Source organism: Symphalangus syndactylus, chromosome 3 (genome assembly GCF_028878055.3).
Source record: "Symphalangus syndactylus isolate Jambi chromosome 3, NHGRI_mSymSyn1-v2.1_pri, whole genome shotgun sequence".
Classification (NCBI taxonomy): domain Eukaryota; kingdom Metazoa; phylum Chordata; class Mammalia; order Primates; family Hylobatidae; genus Symphalangus; species Symphalangus syndactylus.
The window spans coordinates 86,084,673-86,107,602 of record NC_072425.2 but is presented as its reverse complement, the minus strand read 5'-3'; the positions used below and the strand labels follow the sequence as shown (position 1 = coordinate 86,107,602).

Below are 22,930 nucleotides of genomic sequence, written 5' to 3'. Positions count from 1 at the left end.
TATCTGTCTCAAGATTTGCATACTTCTCTATTATTATTTATTTGAATAAATCTTCTATCCCTATCTCTCTACTTTCTCTTTTAGGTCAATGACTCTTAGATTTGCTATTTTGAGGTATTTTCTATATCTTTTAAGTGTTTTTTCATTCTTTTTTCCTTTTTTCTCTTCTGTGTATTTTCAAATAGCCTTTGAGCTCACAAACTCTTTCTTTTGCTTGATCAGTTCTTCTGCTGACACACTTGATGCATTTTTAAACTTGTCAATTGCATCTTTCAGCTCCAAGATCTCTGTGCTTAAAAATTATTTCAATCTCTCTTAACTTTGATAAATTTTAGAATTGCTTCTGTGTTTTATTGAAGTTCTTTGAGCTTCCTTGAAATAGCTATTTTGAATTCCCTGTCTGAGAGGTCATATGTCTCTATCTCTCCATGGTCAGTCATTGGTGTTTTATTTAGTCAGTTTGGTGAGGTCATATTTGTTCTTAATCTTTTTTTTTTGAGACGGAGTCTCACTCTGTTGTCCAGGCTGGAGTTCAGTGGCACGATCTTGGCTCACTGCAACCTCTGCCTCCTAGGTTCAAGCAATTCTCCTGCCTCAGCCTCCTGAGTAGCTGGGATTACAGGCATGCGCTACCATATCCAGCTAATTTTTGTATTTTTAGTAGAGATGGGGTTTCACCATGTTGGCCCGGATTGTCTTGAACTCCTGACTTTGTGATCTGCCCGCCTTGGCCTCCCAAAGTGCTGGGACTACAGGCATGAGCCACTGAGCCAGGCTTTGTTCTTAATGTTCTTAATGCTTGTGGACATTCATTGATTTCCAGGCATTGGAGAGGTGGGTATTTATTCCAGTTCTCACAGTCTGACTCAGTTTGTTCCTGTCCTTCAGAGGGCCTTCAAAAGATTCAAAAGGAACTATTGGGTTCTTGTCTATGGTCACTGCAGCCATTTCAGCACCAGAGGGCACCCTAAGCCCAGTTATGCTGCGACTCTCTTCCAGCCTCCTAGATACCAGCCCAGATGGATGTGGGGATGATCAGGGAGAAATCCCTGAGTTCCAAGGGAAAGTCACTCATTCATTTTCCTCTTTTTCACCCAAATGCCCAAATAGAAGGAGTCTCTCTCAGCACTGAGCTGCCTGAAGTTGGGGGAGGGGTGATATGGGCCCCTCTGTGGCCATCACAGCTGGTGTTATGCTAGGTTACACCCCAAGAACGTAGCTTCCTAGGCCGGGCGCGGTGGCTCAAGCCTGTAATCCCAGCACTTTGGGAGGCCGAGGCGGGTGGATCACGAGGTCAGGAGATCGAGACCATCCTGGCTAACACGGTGAAACCCCGTCTCTACTAAAAAATACAAAAAAATTAGCCGGGCGTGCTGGCGGGCGCCTGTGGTCCCAGCTACTCGGGAGGCTGAGGCAGGAGAATGGCGTGAACCCAGGAGGTGGAGGTTGCGGTGAGCCGAGATCGCGCCACCGCACTCCAGCCTGGGGGACAGAGAAAGACTCCGTCTCAAAAAAAAAAAAAAAAAAAAAAAAAAAAAAAAAAAGAACGTATCTTCCTGACCAGTGCAGCACCAGGGTTCACACAAAGACTGAGGTCACTATGGCCTGGCTGCCACTAACAATTATTCAGGCTTTACCACCCTTTCCTTCCCCACCTACCCCTCCAGCACACAGATTCTTCCTACAAGCTGCTTTAGCTGCTTGGGGTTAAGGGAGGAGTGGTGTTGGCAATGTGAGACTGTCCCTTCTACCCTTTTCAATGTGTCTTTTCTTGTTATTATGCTAAAACCAGGTACTGTGATTGCTCCTCTGATTTTTTGATTCTTGTGAAGGTGCTTTCTTATGTGGAGATTTGTCCAATTGGAGGTTCCTGTGCAGGGACGATTGCTGGAGGGTTCTTTTCAGCCATCTTGCTCCACCTCCCTTGAAACAGTTCCTATTAGTTTGCTGAAGTCTGTGCTCTGGCAAGCAAATGTACTACTTGGATGAAGGAGGCAGAAATACAGATCAGATGCTAGTACAAATGAGTGGTTACTGGTTAGATAATTTTGCTTATGAAGTGTTTAGCCAATGGATCAGTATCAAACTAGACAAATGAAAAATTCAAATTGTGAAAGAGTAGGTTGAGAACAATACCATTTTGGTTTTGAAAATGATATATTTGAATTCAAAATATAAGCCTAGGCAGCGTAGTGAGACCCTGTCTCTATAAAAAATAAAAATAATAGCTGGAGATGGTGGTGTGTACCTGCTAGGGAGGCTGAGGTGGGAGGATCACTTGAGCCCAGGAGTTTGAGGTTACAGTGAACTATGATCACACTATTGCACTCCAGCCTGAGTGACAGAGTGAGACCCTGTCTCTGACAAAACAAACAAACAAACAAAAAAACAAACAAAAGAGAAAAAGAAAATATTTATGTATTATCAGCAGTGTAAGGTAGCATAGCTGTCCAACAGAGCAATACTCAGTGATGTTAAGAATATGTGTACTCTGTGACTCTCTACAACAATTTGACTCCTGAGAATATATCCTAGAGGAACCCTTCACTGACAATCAGGGAGACAGAAATAAGGATGTTCATATTTTTGTTCGTAGCAAACAAGAAGCAACATAAAGGCAGTACCTTAGACCTGGACAAGAGGGGCCTCTGCTCTAGACCTGCACTTCAGAATTCCTCGTGTATCACAATGACATAAAAAGTACCCATGGGCACCCTGGCCACTGACTTGATATTTAGGGGTGGCACAGCCTGACCTGTGACCCTGCATATTCTTTGTTGTGACTGACGTTATTCAGGCTCCAGGGCAATGCATCCATATATCTTGCTCTATGTCCTTAAAAAAGGGGGCTGAATTAGAATGTTGCAAAGGTCTTTAGGTTGTACTGTTGCCAACCTTGGAGATGGGCCCTGCTTCAGAGCACAGAAAACACTTTAGTGGCAAAAAAAACTCAGGTAAGGGATAAAATAAATTAATTACAGAACTTGACAAATATTTCCTCTCAGATGCTACAAATACATTAGAATCTCACATAATGAAGCATCTTTTCTCAGTAGTGCTGGGGATCCATTTCTTTGCTTCTCTCGATGTTCCAATTCACGTTACTCACAAATTAACACTGTATTTGCAACACACAAACCTAGCAGCTAAGGTGCATTTGCAATAATGAGCAATTCATATTACTAAATATATATATATATGTGGTTTAGACATAAGGGGCTTAAAATGAATAACTGATTATTTACATTGGCAACTAAATGGACACAGTGCTAGAATTGTGAATAGTTTTATTTTTATAAAAATATATTAAGCCTGTAATCCCAGCACTTTGGGAGTCTGAGACAGGAGGATCACTTGAGCCCAGGAATTTGGGACCAGCCCAGGCAACATAGTGAGACCCCATCCACACACACACAATTAGGAGAATTGTTTAAGCCTGGGAGGTCAAGGCTACAGTGAGCCAGGATTACACCACTGCACTCCAGCCTGGATGACAGAGCAAGACCCTGTCTCAAGAAAAAAAAAAAAAATATATATATATATACACATATATATATAATACATATGAAATGTGTATTATATATGTACATGAAGGTTTAGTCAAGTTTTCAAAAAACTAAATTTACTTATTTATTTATTTATTGAGACTGAGTCTCGCTCTGTCGCCCAAGCTGGAGTACAGTGGCGTGATCTTGGCTCACTGCAACCTCCGCCTACCAGGTTCAAGCAATTCTCATGCCTCAGCCTCCCAAGTAGCTGGGATTACAGGTGCGTGCCACCACACCCGGCTAATTTTTGTATTTTTAGTAGAGACCTAGTTTCACCATGTTGGCCAGGTTGGTCTCTAACTCCTGACCTCAAGTGATCTGCCCACCTTGGCTCCCAAAGTGCTGGGATTACAGGCGTGAGCCACTGCCAGAAAACTAGATTTAAAATTCCACTTCATTTAAACTATTTTGACCAAATATTCGTTGTTTTTTTTTTGGTAAAGTGAATGATTGCCTTTATTTATTTTGAGATAACTTTTTGCTCTGTTGCCCAGGCTGGAGTGCAGAGGCTTGATTATACCCCACCGCAGCTGCAACCTCTCAGGCTCAAATGATCCTTCTGCCTCAGCCCCCCAAGTAGCTGGGACCACAGGTGCATTCTGCTACACCTGGCAAATTCTTTATTTTTTGTAAAGATGGGATTTTCCTGTGTTTCCCAGGCTGATGTCAAACTTCTGGGCTCAAGCAATCCTTCTGCCTTGACCTCTCAAAATGCCAGATAGTAAGCGGGAGCCACCATGCCTGCCCAATATTATTTTAACAGCACAATGTTTACAGAAAACAGTGTGACCTTTCTAGGTTTAGAATAAATTATTTTGAAAATAGAAGCTAAACATTTAAGACAGATAAATAACAATGACGGTCCAGGATAAAAATTCAAAATAATCCAAAATAATAATTATTTTGAATGGCTAAACATTTAAAACAGATAAATAACAATCACTGTCCAGGATGGAAATTCAAAATAATAATAATGGTTAATAAAGTGAGAAAAGAAATCATATACAAAATAGAAATGGAAATATTTACATTATTCACTTCAACTAGATTGTAGAAAGTCATGTTGAATAATTATATATACACACATATTTGAACTACCAAAAAAACCCACAAAGAAGTAGAAAATTAAGGAATACACTGATTTTATACCTGCTGTAAAAAAAAGTTCAGGCTTTTGGCTTAAGTCACAAAGTGAGAAAACATTTTCAAGCATTGATTCAAAAGATTGCCCAAAGCAAGCCAGCGAAGAAGTCTGGATGGCCCTGGAAGCACATTTCTTCCCCTCCTTTGGTAGCTTAGCAGGGAGCTGGCTCATCAGGACTGAGCCTGTCTGCAGAGGGACAGCTAGGCCACTGGCTGATGCTAATGTTCCCAGGAGGTAGAGATTCTCCAGGGCCGTTCCCAAGACCCTTGATGTATCACTCTACACTTGGCGTTCTTCCTGGACCTGAGATCCCTTGATATATATATTTTTTTCTTTCTTGGAGAAACTAGGTAGTCCCCATTCTCTCTTTTTTTTTTTTTTTTTGAGACGGAGTCTCGCTCTGTCACCCAGGCTGGAGTGCAGTGGCGCGATCTCGGCTCACTGCAAGCTCCGCCCCCCGGGTTCACGCCATTCTTCTGCCTCAGCCTCCCGAGTAGCTGGGACTACAGACGCCTGCAACCACACCCGGCTAATTTTTTTTTTTTTTTGTATTTTTAGTAGAGACGGGGTTTCACCGTGTTAGCCAGGATGGTCTCCATCTCCTGACCTGGTGATCCGCCCGTCTCGGCCTCCCAAAGTGCTGGGATTACAGGCGTGAGCCACCCCCACTCCCTTTTAGTTCAAAAATTTATAAGTATATAACAGTGAGGAGGGAAGGTCCTCTCTTCTCAACTGCTATTCATGGCATGTCTAGTCTTTTGCCTTAGGCTGGCCCCAGAGACTTTGGCCAAGTTGCATTCAGAACATGCAGGCCAGGGCCAGGCACGGTGATTCATGCCTGTAATCCCAGCACTTTGGGAGACCCAAGTGGGTGGATCACTGGAGGTCAGGGGTTCGAGACCAGCCTGGCCAACATGGTGAAACCTCATCTCTACTAAACATACAAGAATTAGCTGGGCATGGTGGTGCATGCCTGTAATCCCAGCTACCTGGGAGGCTGAGTCAGGAGAATCGCTTGAACCCAGGAGGTAGAGGTTGCAGTGAGCCAAGATCGTGCCACTGCACTCTAGCCTGGGTGACAGAGTAAGACTCTGTCTCAAAAAAAAAAAAAAAACAAAAAAACATCTAGGCCAGGCTTGTGTTATAAAATAGCAAGAGTTCAGGGGACTGTGTGTGCTCTACCAGTAAATCCTGTTACAGATGCACGTATGGCACTAGTAGTGTGTGTCTGTAACTTTGTGATATCCTCCACCCCAAGCACAATAAAGCCTACAATAAAGGCCTTGCTAAAATAAAGTATACATGCTATAATTTTAGCCAAAAATCCAGAAACATTCTTGAAATCACTTATGCCACTTCGAATTTGTTGGATGTTAATCAGCCAATAGCAATGATATTCTCTGGATCAAATCAAAGACTAAATACACTATTCTTTTTTTTTTTTTTTTCTTTTCTTGACACAGGGTCTCACTCTGTCACCCAGACTGGAATGCAGTGGCAGGATTTTACCTCACTACAGTCTCCACTGCCAGGTTCAGGAGATTCTCATTCCTCAGCCTCCCCACTAGCAGGGATTACAGGTGCATGCCAGAATGCCCAGCTAATTTTTGTATTTTTAGTAGAGACAGGGTTTTGCCATGTTGGCCAGGCTGGTCTCGAACTCCTGGCTTCAAGTGATCCACCTGCCTTGGCCTCCCAAAGTGCTGGGATTACAGGCCACTGTGCCTGGCCTAAGTATAGTATTCTTGATCTGCCCTGGCCTCCCAAAGTGCTGGGATTACAGGCCACTGTGCCTGGCCTAAATATAGTATTCTTGATCTGCCCAAACACTGAACACCCTGATGAAGTATAAACAAAATCACTTTTGAACACAGGAGGAAAATGTTTATTAAATTTTGTTAATGTAATTGGATTTAATTTAGACAAGATATACAATGCACTAGAAAAGTTAAACAAAAGAAGACCTTTAAGCATAGAGCAATTTGTGAGCTTTGTGGGAGAATGAAATTTATTTTGAAGTTGCACTAGTCACAGTTATTTCGTATTGCTATTTCTAATGTCATTAATTCCTATTCATTGGTATTACTAATGTTAGCAAAGCTTTAGCAAAAAACCTTACATATCCAAGTTTCACTTTTGAGAAAATATTTTTTTAAATTTTAGAGAAAATAGTTTTTTTTTCTGTATCTGTTTCTAGGGAAGAGAAAATGGTTCTAAAACAAAATATATTGAACAAGATGACATTCAAATAAAATATGCAGAAATTAGAGCAAAGAAACAAAAAAGTTTATATAAATTTCATAAATGAGATGATTCATTTACAAATAACCATCAAACATTTCCATAAAGCATGCTTTCTAGCTATGATAGATTGAAGAGACATTTGAACAAATTGATTAGTATACTCCCAATTTTAGTTTTCTTTGTAATGCCCCAGCATTAAAAACTTTGAAACAACTTAATAAATATTCTCCTGCTTCTTCTTCTTTTTTTTTTTTTTTCTGAGACAGAGTCTCACTCTGTTGCCCAGGCTGGAGTACAGTGATGTGGTCTTAGCTCACAGCAACCTCCACCTTCTGGGTTCAAATGATTCTCCTGTCTCAGCCTCCTGAGTAGCTGGGACTACAGGCACGGGCCACCATTCCTGGCTAATTTTTGTATTTTTGGTAGAGATGGGGTTTCACCATGTTGGCCAGGCTGGTCTTGAACTGACCTCAGGTGATCCACCCGCCTCGGCCTCCCAAAGTGTTGGAATTACAGGTGTGAGCCACCGCACCCGGCCAGAACTTAATATTCTATGGATATATTGTTTTAAAGAGATAATAGGCCAGGCATGGTGCCTCACACCTGTAATCCCAGCACTTTGAAGGCCCAAGGTGGGAAGATTGCTTGAGGCCAGGAGTTCGAGACCAGCCTCCGCAAAATAGCCAGACCTCCATCTCTAATTTTTTTAAAAAATAAAAAAATAAGAAAAAGAAAATTGCAATATAACTGAAAGCAATTTGTATAGTAAAGTTAAAATATTTGCAATATTTTTGTTACAACAATTTGTTATATGCATTACAATAAATAATTAATAGCATCATTTTATTGTCATGGTATATGATGCTAGAGGTAAGACTAGTGCTTACTTTAGGGCCAGGTACAGTGGCTCACACTTGTAATCCCAGCACTTTGGGAGACCGAGGTAGGTGGATTACTTGAGTCCACGAGTTTGAGATCAGCCTGGGCAATATGGTGAAACGTGTTTCTACAAAAAATACAAAGCTGAAGTGGGAGGACAACTTGAGTCCGGGAGGCAGAGGTTGCAGTGAGCTCAGAAAGCACCATTGCACTCCAACCTGGGCTACAGAGATCCTGTATCCAAAAAAAAAAAAAAAAAAAAAAGAATACTGCTTACTTTATGGGGTACAGAATAGAAAGGGGCCTGAGAGATCTTACTGGGGAACTGATCTATTTCTTGATCTGGGTAGTGGGTCACATGGGCATAAACACGCACAAAGGTATTGAGTTATACACTTAAGCTTTGTGCACTTTACTGTATACAGGTTGTACACCTCAATGTGAATGTTTAAAAATTCATGGTTCATTTTTTTTTTTTTTGAGATGGAGTCTTGCTTTGTCGCCCACACTGGAGTGCAATGGCATAATCTCAGCTCACTGCAACCTCCGCCTCCTGGGTTCAAGCGATTCTTCTGCCTCAGCCTCCCGAGTAGCTGGGATTACATGCATGTGCCACCACGCCTGGCTAATTTTTGTATTTTTAGTAGAAACGGGATTTCACCATGTTGGCCAGGCTGGTCTTGAATTCCTAATGTCAGGTGATCCACCCACCTCGGGCTCCCAAAGTGGATTACAGGTGTGAGCCACTGTGCCCGGACCATGGTTAATTTTTTAATATAAGTATGGCATCAGATGAGTGAAATTTCTCCAAATTAATACAAAAATTGGCCGGGTGCAGTAGCTCATGGCTGTAATCCCAGCACTTTGGGAGGCCTAGGCAGGTGGATCACCTGAGGTCAGGAGTTCGAGACCAGCCTGGCCAACATAGTGAAACCCCCATCTCTATTAAAAACACAAAAATTAGCTGGGCGTGGTGGTGCACGTCTGTAATCTGAGCTACTCAGGAGGCTGAGGCAGGAGAATCTCTTGAACCGGATGGCACCACTGCACTCCAGCCTGGGCATTTTAGCAAGACTCTGTCTCAGAAAAAAAATTATATCTCTATAACCACTCAAAAACGTTTGTCTGCATTGGTCTTGCTGCCAGTAGAAAAGGAAATAGGGGAAGGTTTTGATTGTTATAGTGATTTGGCTGAAAAAGAAAGGCAGAAAAATAAAGTTTTATAATAAATATCTAATTTTTGAATTACATAGGTCTTTAAAACTCATCCAGATGTCATCATCCATCAACAGAAGATGTGGGTAAAAATAATTAATTTTAGCCCTCTTTGATGTTATGCCAATTCTAAGTCATATAAAACTCAGAGTTTTACAGATGCATTTCAATTTTTCTTTTTAAAAAATTATCTAAGTCTGAATGAAAAGGTTAAATTTGTCTTTACAAAGGAATATTTGGCAAGGAAGAAGAATAAATACCTAATTTTACGGCATGTTATTATCACTTATGACTTCTTTTTTTTTTTGAGATGGAGTCTCACTCTGTTGCCTAGGCTGGAGTGCAGTGGTGTGATCTTGGCTCACTGCAATCTTCACCTCCCGGGTTCAAGTGATTCTTCTGCCTCAGCTTCCCGTGTAGCTGGGACTACAGGGTGCGTTACCACACCTGGCTAATTTTTGTGTTTTTAGTAGTGATGGAGTTTCTCCATGTTGGCCAGGCTGGTCTTGAACTCCTGACCTCGTGATCCACCCTCCTCGGCCTCCAAAAGTGCTGGGATTACAGGTGTGAGCCACTGCGCCCGGCATCACTTATGACTTTTAAATATTTGAACTTATGATATATAGGCTGCCTTTGATTTCTTGCCTCAGACCCCACAAATGTTAAGGGCCTGATTAAGGGAATGGACAGGTAAACTGTGGCATGGGGTTAGATTTATGTATCATAATATGGGTAGATCTCAAAAAATAATATTGAAAGAGATAAAGAAGAAACTGAATATTATTTATGTTTTTCAATAGTAGACATTTATTTTTCTTTCTTTCTTTTTTTTTTGAGACAGTGTCTCTGTGGCCCAGGTTGGAGTGCAATGGTGCAATCATGGCCCACTGCAGCCTCGACCTCCCAAGCTCAAGCAATCCTCCCACTTCAGCCTTCTGAGAGGCAGGGATTATAGGCGCATGCCATAGCACCTAGCTATTTTTTGTATGTTTTAGTAAAGACAGGGTCTCGCCATGTTAGCCAGGCTGGTCTCCAACTCCTGGGCTCAAGCAATCCATCTGCCTAGGTCTCCCAATGTGCTGGGATTACAGGTGTGACCTACCTTGCCTGGCTGACATTTATTTAATACCATATAGCGTCTAATATGTGCCAGACTCTGTTCTAAGCACTTAATAAGTATAAGCTCATTAAACTAAACATTAACTCTTTATAACAATCCTATGAGGTAAGTACTAGTATTTTTTTTAAATTGTTTTTAATGAGAAAACTGAGGCATATAGAGACTAAGTAAGTTGCCTGTGGTCACATAGCTGGTAAGTAGCAGAGCCAGAATAGAACTCAGGAAGACTGTCTTCAGAGTCCTAACCAGTACTCTATGCTATTTACTTAAATAAATGTAGGAAAGAGTATTGGAAGAACCTTTAATTAAGTATACTGGAGTGGGTTTCTGTAAGGAGAAGAGAATAGGGATGAAGGAATAAATAATACAAGTAACAAAGAGGAACCTTGCACTGATCAATAGTAGTAGGAGGGCATGAACTGAGGGGTATGAGCATCTCATTTCTATGCCCCTGAGTGACTTTTTAAAACTTATTCACTTGATAAACCAGTTGTCTTGAAGAATGGGATTATGGGAGATGTTCAGTTTCTATATTTCTATATGTTTGAATTTTTGAAAAAAGATTAATAGGTATTACCTTTGTGATAAAAAACACTGTATCCAGCTGGGCAGTGGCTCATGCCTCCCAGCACTTTGAGAGGCTGAGGCAGGATTACTTGAGGCCAGGAATTTGAGACCAGCCTGGGCAACAGAGCAAGAGCCTGTCTCTACAAAAATTTTAAAAAACTAGCTGGATATGGAGGGGCATGCCTATAGTTCTAGCTACTCAAGAGGCTGAGGCAGGGGCAGGTGGGGGTGGGTGGATCACTTGAGCCTGGGAGTTCAAGGCAGCAGTGAGCTATGATGGCACCACTGCACTGCAGCCTGGGCAACAGAGCAAGACTGTCTCAAAAAATAAAATAAATCCCAGAACAATAGGTTAAATCTCTCAAGATGAAATTTGTAACCATATTTAAGACGCTAATTTTTTTGCAAGGAAAAATAAGAATATCTTTCTTTCGTTCTTTTTAACTTTTATCTTAGATTTGAAGATACATGTGCAGGTTTGTTACTTGGTTATATTGCATGATGCTGAGGTTTGTGGTATGATTGATCCCATCACCCAGGTACTGAACATAGTACCCATGACATTAATTTTTGAATCCAATTGTTCTTTTTATTATCTGTGACCTAGAACAAGTTATTTAAAATTTTAAAACCTTACTTTCCTCACGTGATGGAATGTTAAAATAGGACTCTTCTCTCAGATCTTTCCTGGGTACGTAAAAACATTTAAGAAAAAAAATAAAAATATAGCTGGGTGTGGTGGCTGATGCCTGTAATCCCAACATTTTTGGAGGTGAAGGCAGGAGGATTGCCTGAGCCCAGGAGTTCAAGACCAGCCTGGGCAATATGGAGAGAACCTGTCTACAAATATTAACAAATTAGTTGAGCATTGTGGTGAGGGCCTGTGGCCTGGGTGACAGTGTGATACCGTGTCTCTCTCCCTCTCTCCCTCTTTTTTTTTTTTTTTTTTTAGATGAGGTCTCACCGTGTTGCCCAGCCTGGTCTCGAACTCCTGAGCTCAAGCTATCCTCCCACCTTGGCCTCCCAAAGTGCTAGGATTACAGGCATGAGCTACCATGCCTGGTCAGACCCTGTCTCGAGAGAAAAAAAAGCCCAGGCGCAGTGGCTCATGCCTAGAGGCTGCAATGAGCTGTGATGGCATCACTGCACTCCAGCCTGGGTGACAGAGTGAGACTCTATCTCTTAAAAAAAAAAAAAAAAAAAAAAAAAAAAAAAGAGAGAGGAGGTCTCACAATGTTGCCCAGGTTGGATGCTGGATCTGAACTCTTGGGCTCAAATGATCCTCCTGTCTCAGCCTCCTGAGTAGTTGGGACTACAAGTGTGTGCCACTGTGCCCAGCAAAAATCAGACTTTTTATTATCTTAAGAGTGACCAGATAAGTCACAGGGCTTGCTTCTAAAGCAAGTCATCCCTCTAGAACAGGTTTGAATGAAAAGTGGAGAAAAGAAAGCCAGTTGTTTTTCCAAATATAACTGAGTCCCACCTGTTCAGTGTATCAACTATATTCATTTCTTTTTTATTTTTTTAAATTTCTTTTTCACCTATATTCATTTCTAATACGACATAATAATAGGGTTTATCTCCTAGGTTGTTGAGAAAGTAACAGAGATAATGCAAGTAAAATGCTCAGAACAGTGTTTGATACAAGGAATGAGGTCATCTTAGACCATCTAGCCCCAGTCAGACTGCCTGATGATTGCAGCTGCATAAGTGATTCCAAGTAAGACTGGCAGGAGAACCGCACAGCCGAACTCAACCCAAATCACTCATCCTCAGAACTGAAAGGCCTTAGAGCCAGGTGTGGTGGCTCATGCCTGTAATCCTAGCACTTTGGGAGGCTGAGGCAGGAGGATCCCTTGAGCCCAGGATTTCAAGACCAGCCTGGGCAACATAGGGAGACCCTGTCTCTTAAAAAAAAAAAAAAAAAAAAGAACCTGATAGACCTTGGAAAAGAGCAGATGCAGAGGAAGCATGACGAACAATTGTTCTTGAAGGTATGGTCCTAAAGGATAGGACTCAGGCCAAGAGGTAGATGGAAGAAAGATTTCTTTTCAATATACAGAAGAACTTTAAAAATGAAGTTTCCTGAAGATTAAATAAAGTTCCTTTGAAAGTAGTGAGTTTACTATCACTTGAGTGTTTTTTTTTGTTTTGTTTTGTTTGAAGCTGGATGACCTTCAAATGTCAGGGATGGTGTAGAAGGAATGAATTCAAGTCTTGTATGGGTCCCTTTACCCTTACAGTTTTTGGAATCAATTTGGCACATCAAATTTGGCCTGGAAGTTCTGAAAATACTTTCCTTTTATTATTCACTATAGTAACAATTTTAACAGTTTTCTATGAGTTTACAGCAATAAAGATGATTCATTAGAAATGTCTGTCACAGCTATTCCTTTTTGTCCTTTTAGTTTATAAAATTGCAATTAGCCAAGTAAAATTACTTTATCCTTGGGATTTATCAAACACACATATATATACTTTTTTTTTTTGATACAGAGTTTCACTCTTGTTGACCAGGCTGGAGTGCAACGGCACAAGCTCAGCTCACTGCAACCTCTGCCTCCTGAGTTCAAGCGAATCTCCTGCCTCAGCCTCCTGAGTAGCTGGGGATTACAGGTGTCTGACACCATGCCCAGCTAATTTTTTGTATTTTTAGTAGAAACGGGGTTTCACCATGTTGGCCAGGCTGGTCTGGAACTCCTGACCTCGGGTGATCCAACTGCCTCAGCTTCCCAGAGTGTTGGTATTACAGGCATGAGCCACGGTGCCCAGCCATCTATATATATTTATATATATATTTTAAGAGACAGGGTCTCATTCTGTTGCCCAGGCTGGTGTGTTATGGCACTATTATAGCTCACTGCAGCCTTGAACTCCTGGCCAAAAGCCATCCTTCTGCCCCAGTCTCCCAAAGTGTTGGAATTAGAGGCATGAGCCACCATGCCCGGCCTATTCGGAGACTTTAATTTCTAAACCTAGCTCCTTATATGGAAAAAAGTTATAGTAATGAGTTTTAAATAAAATAGCATTCATCATTTCATTTACTTTACATGGGGTAATTATTTCGAATTTTATAATAATGAACACAATGTAGGTAATTTTTGCAGACAGGCAAATTAGTGAGAAAAGATATATATTTGTGCCTTCTGTTTGGTTAAAATCCATCTCACTGAATGTGTGTGAGCATGACGTTGAGTCTCCTAGGAAAAATAATAGTCATTATGATCTTGATTATTTGAATGTTCACCTTTGCCTTTTTGCCCTTTATATCTGGGAGTTTTAAAGATTAAGATTTACTTTCTAGGCCAGGTGCGGTGGCTCATGCCTGTAATTCTAGCACTCTGGGAGGTTGAGGCGGGGCAGATCACCTGAGGTCAGGAGTCCGAGGCGAGCCTGACCAACATGGAGAAACCCTGTCTCTACTAAAAATACAAAACTAGCTGGGAGTGGTGGTGCATGCCTGTAATCCCACCTACTTGGGAGGCCGAGGCAGGAGAATCACTTGAACCCGGGAGGTGGAGGTTGAGGTGAGCCGAGATCACGCCATTGCACTCCAGCCTGGGCAACAAGAGCAAAACTCCGTCTCAAAAAAATAAAAAATTACTTTCTATAAGGAAGGCTTACATTTGAATTGGGGCAAGATGAGTTCCCAGCATAAGGCATAGAGAATTAAAATAATTTGTCTTGGCCCAAACTCTTTTATTTTACTTTGGACTAGGAGTTTTTCTCATGGTTAACAGGCCTCTCTCACATTCCCAAACCCTACCAAACCCTAAGAGGCAGGTTGGGCCTCTCCCTCCCCTGACCTGTCAAGACTCCTCCATATGAAACCTTTTGGACTATATTATGTGGAAAAAGAGAACTTCCATGAAGGGTCAGGCACTCCTCACTGAAGGATCAGTGGAAGGCACTTCCAGATTTAGGCCTTCCCAACAATGGTGCCCTTTAGGGAGGCTCACTTCACTTTTTTTTTTTTTTTAAATTTTTGAGACAGGGTCTCACTCTATCACCCAGGCTAGAGTGCAGTGGCCTAATCTTGGCTTGCTGTAACCTCTGCCTCCCAGGCTCAAGCAATGTTTCTGTGTAAGCTTCCTGAGTAGCTGGAACCACAGGTGTGCACCACTACGCCCAACTAATTTTTTTGGGGGGGTCAAATGAAGCATGTTATTTCATTTCACAAAGACTACAAAATTCCTTATAAAACATGGGGTAGATGCCACCTGGTTTCCTCACTCGGCCCCCATCCAACTCTGTATGAGGGGGCAGGTGAGGGTGGAAAGTGTGTGGATGGAATAGCATTATGTACAATGCAGGGGTTGAAGTGATAGGTACAAGTTCTTTCATATTTACTGTTCCATATATTCACAGGTATACAGAGAACCAGCAGGAAGGAGTGAACTCTGGCTCTCTTCTCTTTTATAAAAAAGAACCAGTGTCTTGGACTGGACACTCACTGCTATAAAAGACGCAGGGAGGCCCAGGGCCTGATGGTCACGGACTGATATCCCAACTGGAGCCCCACAACTTGTTGGGTGGCTCAGTCCAAAGGCAGGCGAAGAAAGGATGCTGAAGGGCTTCACCCAAGGTCAGCCGCTTAGCTGGTTCATACTCTAGCATGCTTTCAGTCAGATCGAAGGCTGGTGGTGTTCCTCTGCCTCTGAGGTCAGATACTGCTGCAGCGGTTTGCAGTTCTGATGAACATAGCGCCCAGCTGATGTGTTCTCATCCCAATCCAGGCGACCCCGGTAAAAATATTTCTGTTTTCTTGTCTTTCAGATCATCCGGGAAGGGATAGGACCCAAGATCCTTTCCATCATGGCTAGATGCTCTCTGTTATCATGGGTCTGGAAGAGGGTGAAGCCCACATAGTACTCAAAGATGATGCAGCCTATACTCCACACATCACAAGGCTGTGACCAGCCCAACTCAAGGATGACCTCTGGTGCTCAGTAATGGTGAGCGGAGACAATGGTGCTGTGGTGCTCATGGTCAAAGGTGGCACTGCCAAAGTCTCCCACCCGCACAGCTGTGCTCTTCACACTGTGCTCATGTCACTTCTTCTCTAGGTTGTAGGTGAGCTCATAGTCTGAATTCACAAACAGAATATTTTCAGGCTTGAGGTCTGTATGTGTCAGCTTGTTATCATGGAGGAACTTGACAGCCTGGCACAGCTGGAAGGCCATGTGGCGCACTTGGTGGATGGGGTAGGGCAGGTAGTTGTTGTCTTTGAGGAAATCGAAGGTGCTAAAGCCCAGAAGCTCCAAGGAGATACACATATGGCCATGGTAGTCAAACCAGTCAAACATCTGGACACAGAGGTTCTTGTCAGGGTCTTTCTCGTTGATTTCCTCCAGCACGTTGATCTCAAGTTGAGCTGCTTCCTTATACTTCCCCACATTCTTAATGATCTTTAGGGCAACTCGAGCCCCACTCCTGCGATGGTCAACACATTGTACAACTCAGCCGAAGGTCCCCTTTCCTAAGGTGCTAACGATTTCATATCGCTCTTGTAGCCAGTCCCCGACGTGGTAGATGAGGTGGCCCTCAGCGTCGTCCTCTACGCTCTTGGCTTTCCGGCTGCTGTGCTGCGAAGACGAGCGGCTAAATGTCCGGCTGCGCCTCCTCTGGACATGGTAGCTGTCCTCTCGCCGGCGCCGTCGTGTCCGGTCACTACTGCTTGACCCGGAGCGACTTCTTCGTCGCTTATGTTTTCGGTTCCGATAGTGTTCACGGTAACTCCCCCGGCTGCCTCGCTCTGAGGAATGGTAGCTTCGAGGATAAGGCATCCTTCTGGCGGCAAGGCCCGTGCGCTTGTCCCGCAGGAAGTCCATGATGGTGGCGGCACTGCGGCTGGAGTCCTGGCACCCCCGCGGCGACGAAGTGCTGCTCCACCCCCCCAACCCGGGACCTTGGGACCTCCCGCCCCGTTCTCGGGCTCTGCTTCAGTCCTGCGCGCCTCTCCTTAACTGTCGGCCTGTTTCGAGTACTGGAGTTTTCAAAAACTCTGATGTAACAATCAGTAGTCCTGCGTATCTGGGTTCACTTTGGGGGTTGCTAAAGCAACATGTTCTTCAAAGGAACCGAATAACTGATTAAATAACTACATAATTTCCCACCAGGTCTGCCCTAACATGTTCGGAGCTAGGCAAGAGTCAACTGGAGGCCCACAATTCACATATCTAAATATCCAAGTTATCAGTCAACACCAGCTCCAGCAGCTTGCTCCCAGGCAAAAGCTCTGGAGAACTGGAGGCTCAAGGAGCCGGCTCTGCTCTGGGCGAGGACGGGATGGTGGTTGTTCTGACCCTGAACCGGGCGTGGGAACTGACCCCATCAAGCTCCTAGCCCTTATTCTTCTGGTTCAGAATCTCCAGGCAGTTCTAAGGGTTACCCAAAACTACACCAACGGGGCAGTCAGAGCAGGGGAGTGTAGTCAGCTGGGGGGCCGTCTGCGTGCACACCTCTGGGTCATCTGGGCCGCCCACGATGCCGCAGAGGAGGCCCTGTCGCTCGCTCCGGCCTCCCTGGCCGAGCCTGGAGCGTCTCCCCTCTGCTTGTACACACACATCCTCCCGCCCCAACTCCGCGTCCTCAGGCGGTCCTCTCCAGGACTTCCCATTCGCCCAGATTCTGGACGATAAAAAACCCCAGGAAGCGGAAAAAGAGGGCGTCGCTGCAGGTGCATCATCCTCGCTCAGGACCCAGGACAACGAACCGTGTCCTCAGGCCAAAGGAGCGGCTACGTTTCCAGTTTCGGAAGGGGTTTTTCTAGAACACCAAACACCAGTCGGTGCCTTTCTCCTAAAACCAACACCTCGGGGTGGGGAGCGCGTTCAGAAGTTCACGGTTGACCCTATTACTGGGTTAATTTGATGTATGCTAACTTCTATAGCCCCGAGTACTCGATGTGCATGTTTTCAATGGCCATTTAAAAAACGGCTGGACCTCTGTATCAGTCTGGAGTTAGTCATCCTTCTTGGAAGGGAGCAGAGGAACCTCTTAAATGGCATCGGAAGACTCATCATTGCATAGAACTGCGTGGCCCTACAATATTTAATTAGGCAAAGACTAAACTGGAATTCATCTAGGCCTCCCCCAACAGCCCAGGCACAGATTCTGGGAACCCCCGCGGACGCCCGCCGGGCCCCTGCCCGCGCCCCCTGCCCAGGGATCCTGGCCCCTCGGAGCGGCGGGGGGCAGGCCCGGAGCCACAGCCTCACCTCCGGTACTCCAGGTACTCGTCCACCTCCGCCGCGCCGCCGGGAGGCAACGTCAGCTGCTCCATGGCGGGTGGGGAAGCCAAAGCCACCCTCCCAGCTGGCCGGCCGACGGCGAAGCCCGACCCAGCCCCGCCCCCCTCCCGGCGCCGCGCCCCCTCCCGCCCGCCTCCTGATTGGCCCGGCCTGAAGCCCGAGGAGGCCGTGCGCGGCAACTACGCAGGACGCGCGCCCCTACCCGGCAGCCGGCGCCAGGCATCAGAACCCCGGTCTCCGCAAGCGCAGCCCCGCGGCACGTGGAGTGCAGTTTGCCGCCCTCCACAAACCTTGTCCCTGTTGCCCTCTCCCTTTCCCTGGACCGGCAAGTCTTCTTGTAAATTAACAAGTGACAAGGGAGTGCAGTGCCTTGCATATAACAGGCGCATAGAAAATGGCTTATTTCTTTCACCGTGTTAGTCAGGATGGTCTCAATCTTCTGACCTCGTGATACGCCCGCCTCGGCCTCCCAAAGTGCCGGGATTACAGGCGTGAGCCACCGCTCCTGGCCACAATGTATTTATTGAGTGCCACTACAAGTGTTTGGAAACAGTGAATAGTGAGTTGTTTAGAATCAAATATAGGCCATTGGCTTAACATACATACTTTAGCATAAAGGACCATTGCATAAGTTACTTGCTTCAGTGCCTTTCTTTAATGCTTTAGTGTGCTTACAATGATAATAGTGGATGCAGAACCTGTGGATACGGAGAGCCAACTGCGAGACTTGAGCATCCGCAGATTCTGTTATCCTATGGAGTCCTGGAATCAATCCCCCATGGATACCAAGGGACGGCGGTACTGTGAAAACTACTTTATACACATCAGCTCACATTCTCATTGTAATCCTCACAATATCCTTTTGATGTACTCTTATTACACTTTGCAGATGGGAAACGGAGGCTTGGAGAGGCTATGGAGCTTGCCCAAGGTTACACAGTTGTAGGGCTTGGAATTGAATGAAGGCAATCTGACTCCAGACCCCTACTCTTTTATTTTTTTAACTGGGAAACATAACACATATGTGGAAAAATGCATAAACAATAAATACATACTCTAATGAATTATTACAAAGCCCACAGCAGTGTAACTACCACCCATACCAAGGAATAGAAGATTTGTAGAATTACAACCCCATTCCCACTTTGCAGTCTCAAATCCCTCCTCACAGGGCTCCTTTGGTCTCAGAGGTAGCAACTAACCTCCCTTTTATGATGATCAATTCCTTGCTTTTCTTTACAGTTTTAACACCTAAGTATACATTCTTTTTTCCTGTTTTTGAACCTTACAAAAATGGAATAACACAGTATGTATTATTTTGTGAATAGTTTCCTTTTCTTAATATTAAGTTTTTAAGATTCATCTCTATTGTCGAATGTAGCTTGTTCCTTTTTCCAAACTGCTGTATTAGTTTACTTTGCCTATGGCAAAGTATGAGAATTACCATTGCTCCACTGTGGTCAACATTTGTAATCGTCAATCTTTTTCTGTTTTAGCCATTCTGGTGGGTGGCATGTTATTCTCTCATTGTGATTTAAATTTTCTTGTCCTCATATGAGGTCGATGCTTTTTCATATGTTTATCAGTTATTTGGATTTCTTCCTTAGTTAAGAGCCTGTTCAGCTCTTTTTCTTTTTTTTTTTTTGAGACGAAGTCTCGCTCTGTCGCCCAAGCTGGAGTTGGAGCGCAGTGGTGCGATCTCGGCTCACTACAGCCTCTGCCTCCAGGGTTCAAGTGATTCTCCTGTCTCGCCCTCCCGAGTAGCTGGGACTACAGGCGCGTGCCACCACACCTGGCTAATTTTTTGTATTTTTAGTAGAGACTAGGTTTCACCATGTTAGCCAGGATGGTCTTGATCTCCTGACCTAGTGATCTGCCCGCCTCGGCCTCCCAAAGTGCTGGGATTACAGGCGTGAGCCACTGCGCCCAGCCAGCTCTTTTTCTTTTTCTTTTCTTTTCTTTCTTTCTTTTTTGAGACAGAGTCTCACTGTGTCGTACAGGCTGGAGTGCAGTGGCGTGATCTCGGCTCACTGCAACCTTGGCTTCAGGCATGCATCAGCACATTGGGCTAGTTTTTGTATTTTTAGTAGAGACAGGGTTTTGCCACGTTGCCCAGGCTGGTCTTGAACTCCTGGCTTCAAGTGATCTGCCCACCTCAGCCTCCTAAAATGCTGGGATTACAGGTGTGAGCCACCGTGCTTGGCCTCAACTCTTTTTCTTAATGATTGTAGTTCTTTATATATTCTAGATACAAGACTTTTCTTGGTTATACATGTTGTAAATTTCTTTCTCTCTCTCTCTCCCTTTCTTTTTGATGGAGTTTCGCTCTTATCGCCTAGGCTGGAGTACAATGGCGCAACCTCAGCTCACTGCAACCTTCGCCTCCTGGGTTCAGCAATTCTCCTGCCTCAGCCTTCTGAGTAGCTGGGATTACAGAGGCCCGCCACCACACCCGGTTAATTTCTGTATTTTTAGTAGAGACGGGCTTTCACCATGTTGTCCAGGCTGGTCTCAAACTCCTGGCCTCAGGTGATCCACCCTCTTTGGTCTCCCAAAGTGCTGGGGTTATAGGAGTGAGCCACTGCATCTGGCCCGTGGTGTAAATTTCTTAATCATCTGTGAGGCTTGCCTTTTAACTCTTTTAATGGTGTAATTTGATCAAACCAAGTCTTAATGTTTTTTTGTTTGTTTGCTTTTTTTTTTTTTTTTTTTTGAGACAGAGTCTCACTCAGTCACCCAGGTTGGAGTGCAATGGCACGATCTCAGCTCACTGCAACCTCTGCCTCCCGGGTTCAAGCAATTCTCCTGCCTTAGCCTCCTGAGTAGCTGGGATTACAGGCACCTGCCATCATGCCCAGCTAATTTTTGTATTTTTTTTTTTTTTTTTTTTTTGAGGCGGATTCTCGCTCTGTGGCCCAGGCTGGAGTGCAGTGGCGCGATCTCGGCTCACTGCAAGCTCCACCTTCCGGGTTCACACCATTCTCCTGCCTCAGCCTCCCGAGTAGCTGGGACTACAGGCGCCGCCACCACGCCCGGCTAATTTTTTGTATTTTTAGTAGAGACGGGGTTTCACCGTGTTAGCCAGGATGGTCTCGATCTCATGACCTTGTGATCCGCCCGCCTCAGCCTCCCAAAGTGCTGGGATTACAGGCATGAGCCACCACGCCCGGCCAATTTTTGTATTTTTGTAGCGATGGGGTTTCACCATGTTGGCCAGCTGGTCTTCAACTCCTGACCTCAGGTGATCCGCCTGCCTCAGCCTCCCTAAATGCTAGGATTACAGGCATGAGCCATTGTGCCTGGCTGTCTTAATGTTAATGTGGTCAAATGTATCTATTTTCCTATTTTAGGTAGTGCTTTTTGGATTAGTTCAAAAAGTCTGTTCCCTTACCCTTGAGATCAATATACTGTTATATTATCTTTAAAAACAATAAAAGCATATTTCTTTTTTTTTTTTTCCTTCTCACTTTAAAGTCTGCAAATAGATAGCTTCATTCTTCTGCCTTTAAAATTTATGTTTCAGCTGGGCATCATGACTCACTCCTGTAATCCAGCACTTTGGGAGGCCGAGGCAGGAGTTTGAGACCAGCCTGGACAACACAGCAAGATCCCTTCTCTTAAAAAAAAATTACTCAGGCTTGGTGGCACATGCTTGTAGTCCTAGCTGCTTGGGAGGGTTGCTTGAGTCCAGGAGTTTGAGGCTGCAGTAAGCTATGATCACAGCACTACACATCAGTCTGGGCAACAAAGTGAGACCCTGTCTCTTAAAAATAAAAAAAGTGTCTGTTAGTTACCTGAAATTGACTTTTGTGTAAAATGTGAAGAGTCCAATTTCATTTCTTTTCCAAATAGAGCACTATTTGTTCCAGTGCTATTCAATCATTGAAAAGTGTTCTTTAGGTGTTGCTTTGCATCGCCAGGCTAGTCTCAAACTCCTGGGCCCAAGTGATCCTCCTGCCTCAGCCTCCCAAATAGCTGGGGTTACAGGTGTGCACCACCACACCCAGGTCACTGGGCTCTCTATTCTGTACTACTGGTAGATTTGTCTATTTTTGATCTCCTTCCACACTGCCTTAATTACTATGAAAGTTGACAGTATCGAAATGGAATCACTTGTGGGGAAATCCCCAAAGACCCTGACAAATACAGGCAGGAAAGCTAAGAAGACAGCGTTCTCACACTTGCATGCCTGATAACAAAATTACCACAGAAGACTCCGGTTGGAAGCTCCACAATGGTCATTGTAACCTTACACAAAACGTACTTCTATGAGGATATCTGCTGAGCAATTGTCTGTTTAACCTCAGACTGGAATCACCCTTGTTATTATAGATTCTTGTAGCCAAGGATAATAATTTCATAACAATTATGTAATGCCCCTAATTTTTCCTGTAAAAACCTTTGTCTTCCTTTACCTCCTTGAATACACACATAGTTTACTGTGGCATATGTATTCCCATTGCAACGTCCTAATCCCAAATAAACATATTTTTCTTTTAGAGAGCCTCTCTCTGTTATTTAGGTTGACACAAATGGTGCCAGAAAGAGGACCTGAAAAAAGATCACTATCACAAGGAACTGACAGTTCTTGAATCTGGTGCAGTACTCATTTAAGCCATTTCAGTTCTCTGCTTCCATGGCTCACTTTTTCTGCCCTGATGAGTCTTCTCTAAGACCACACCTCCTTCTTTATGGTAGAAGCTCTTGACTTTATTTGGGGTCTGATTTGAATAAGCCAGCCCTAAATAAAGGACTTTACATCCCTCCTGGGATGTCTTTTCTGATTTCTACAGAATTTCCATTCTGTCTGTGAGGCATGTCTTTTCTGATGAATTTACTTTTGGTCTGTGTGCCTACTTTAATATTTTGTCTGATCCACATGCCTGGGTTAAAATTTTTATGAACATTCTTGGTTTTATTTTGGTTACATACAACTTTTTTGTTGTTCTTTTCCCTTTAT

The 22,930-nt window shown here is 44.0% G+C and overlaps 1 protein-coding gene and 1 pseudogene across 1 annotated transcript in view; both read right to left on the bottom strand.

Moving 5' to 3' along the window:
• Positions 1–17,956, bottom strand: part of TRA2A (transformer 2 alpha homolog) — a 99,388-nt gene extending 81,432 nt beyond the window's left edge. Inside the window, exon 1 of the mRNA XM_063636321.1 lies at positions 17,938–17,956. The gene's annotated coding sequence lies outside the window, so the exon portion shown is untranslated. The remainder of the gene's footprint in view (positions 1–17,937) is intronic.
• On the bottom strand, positions 14,715–17,991 carry LOC129479397 (dual specificity protein kinase CLK2-like; annotated as a pseudogene).
• Positions 17,992–22,930: the final 4,939 nt, after the last annotated feature.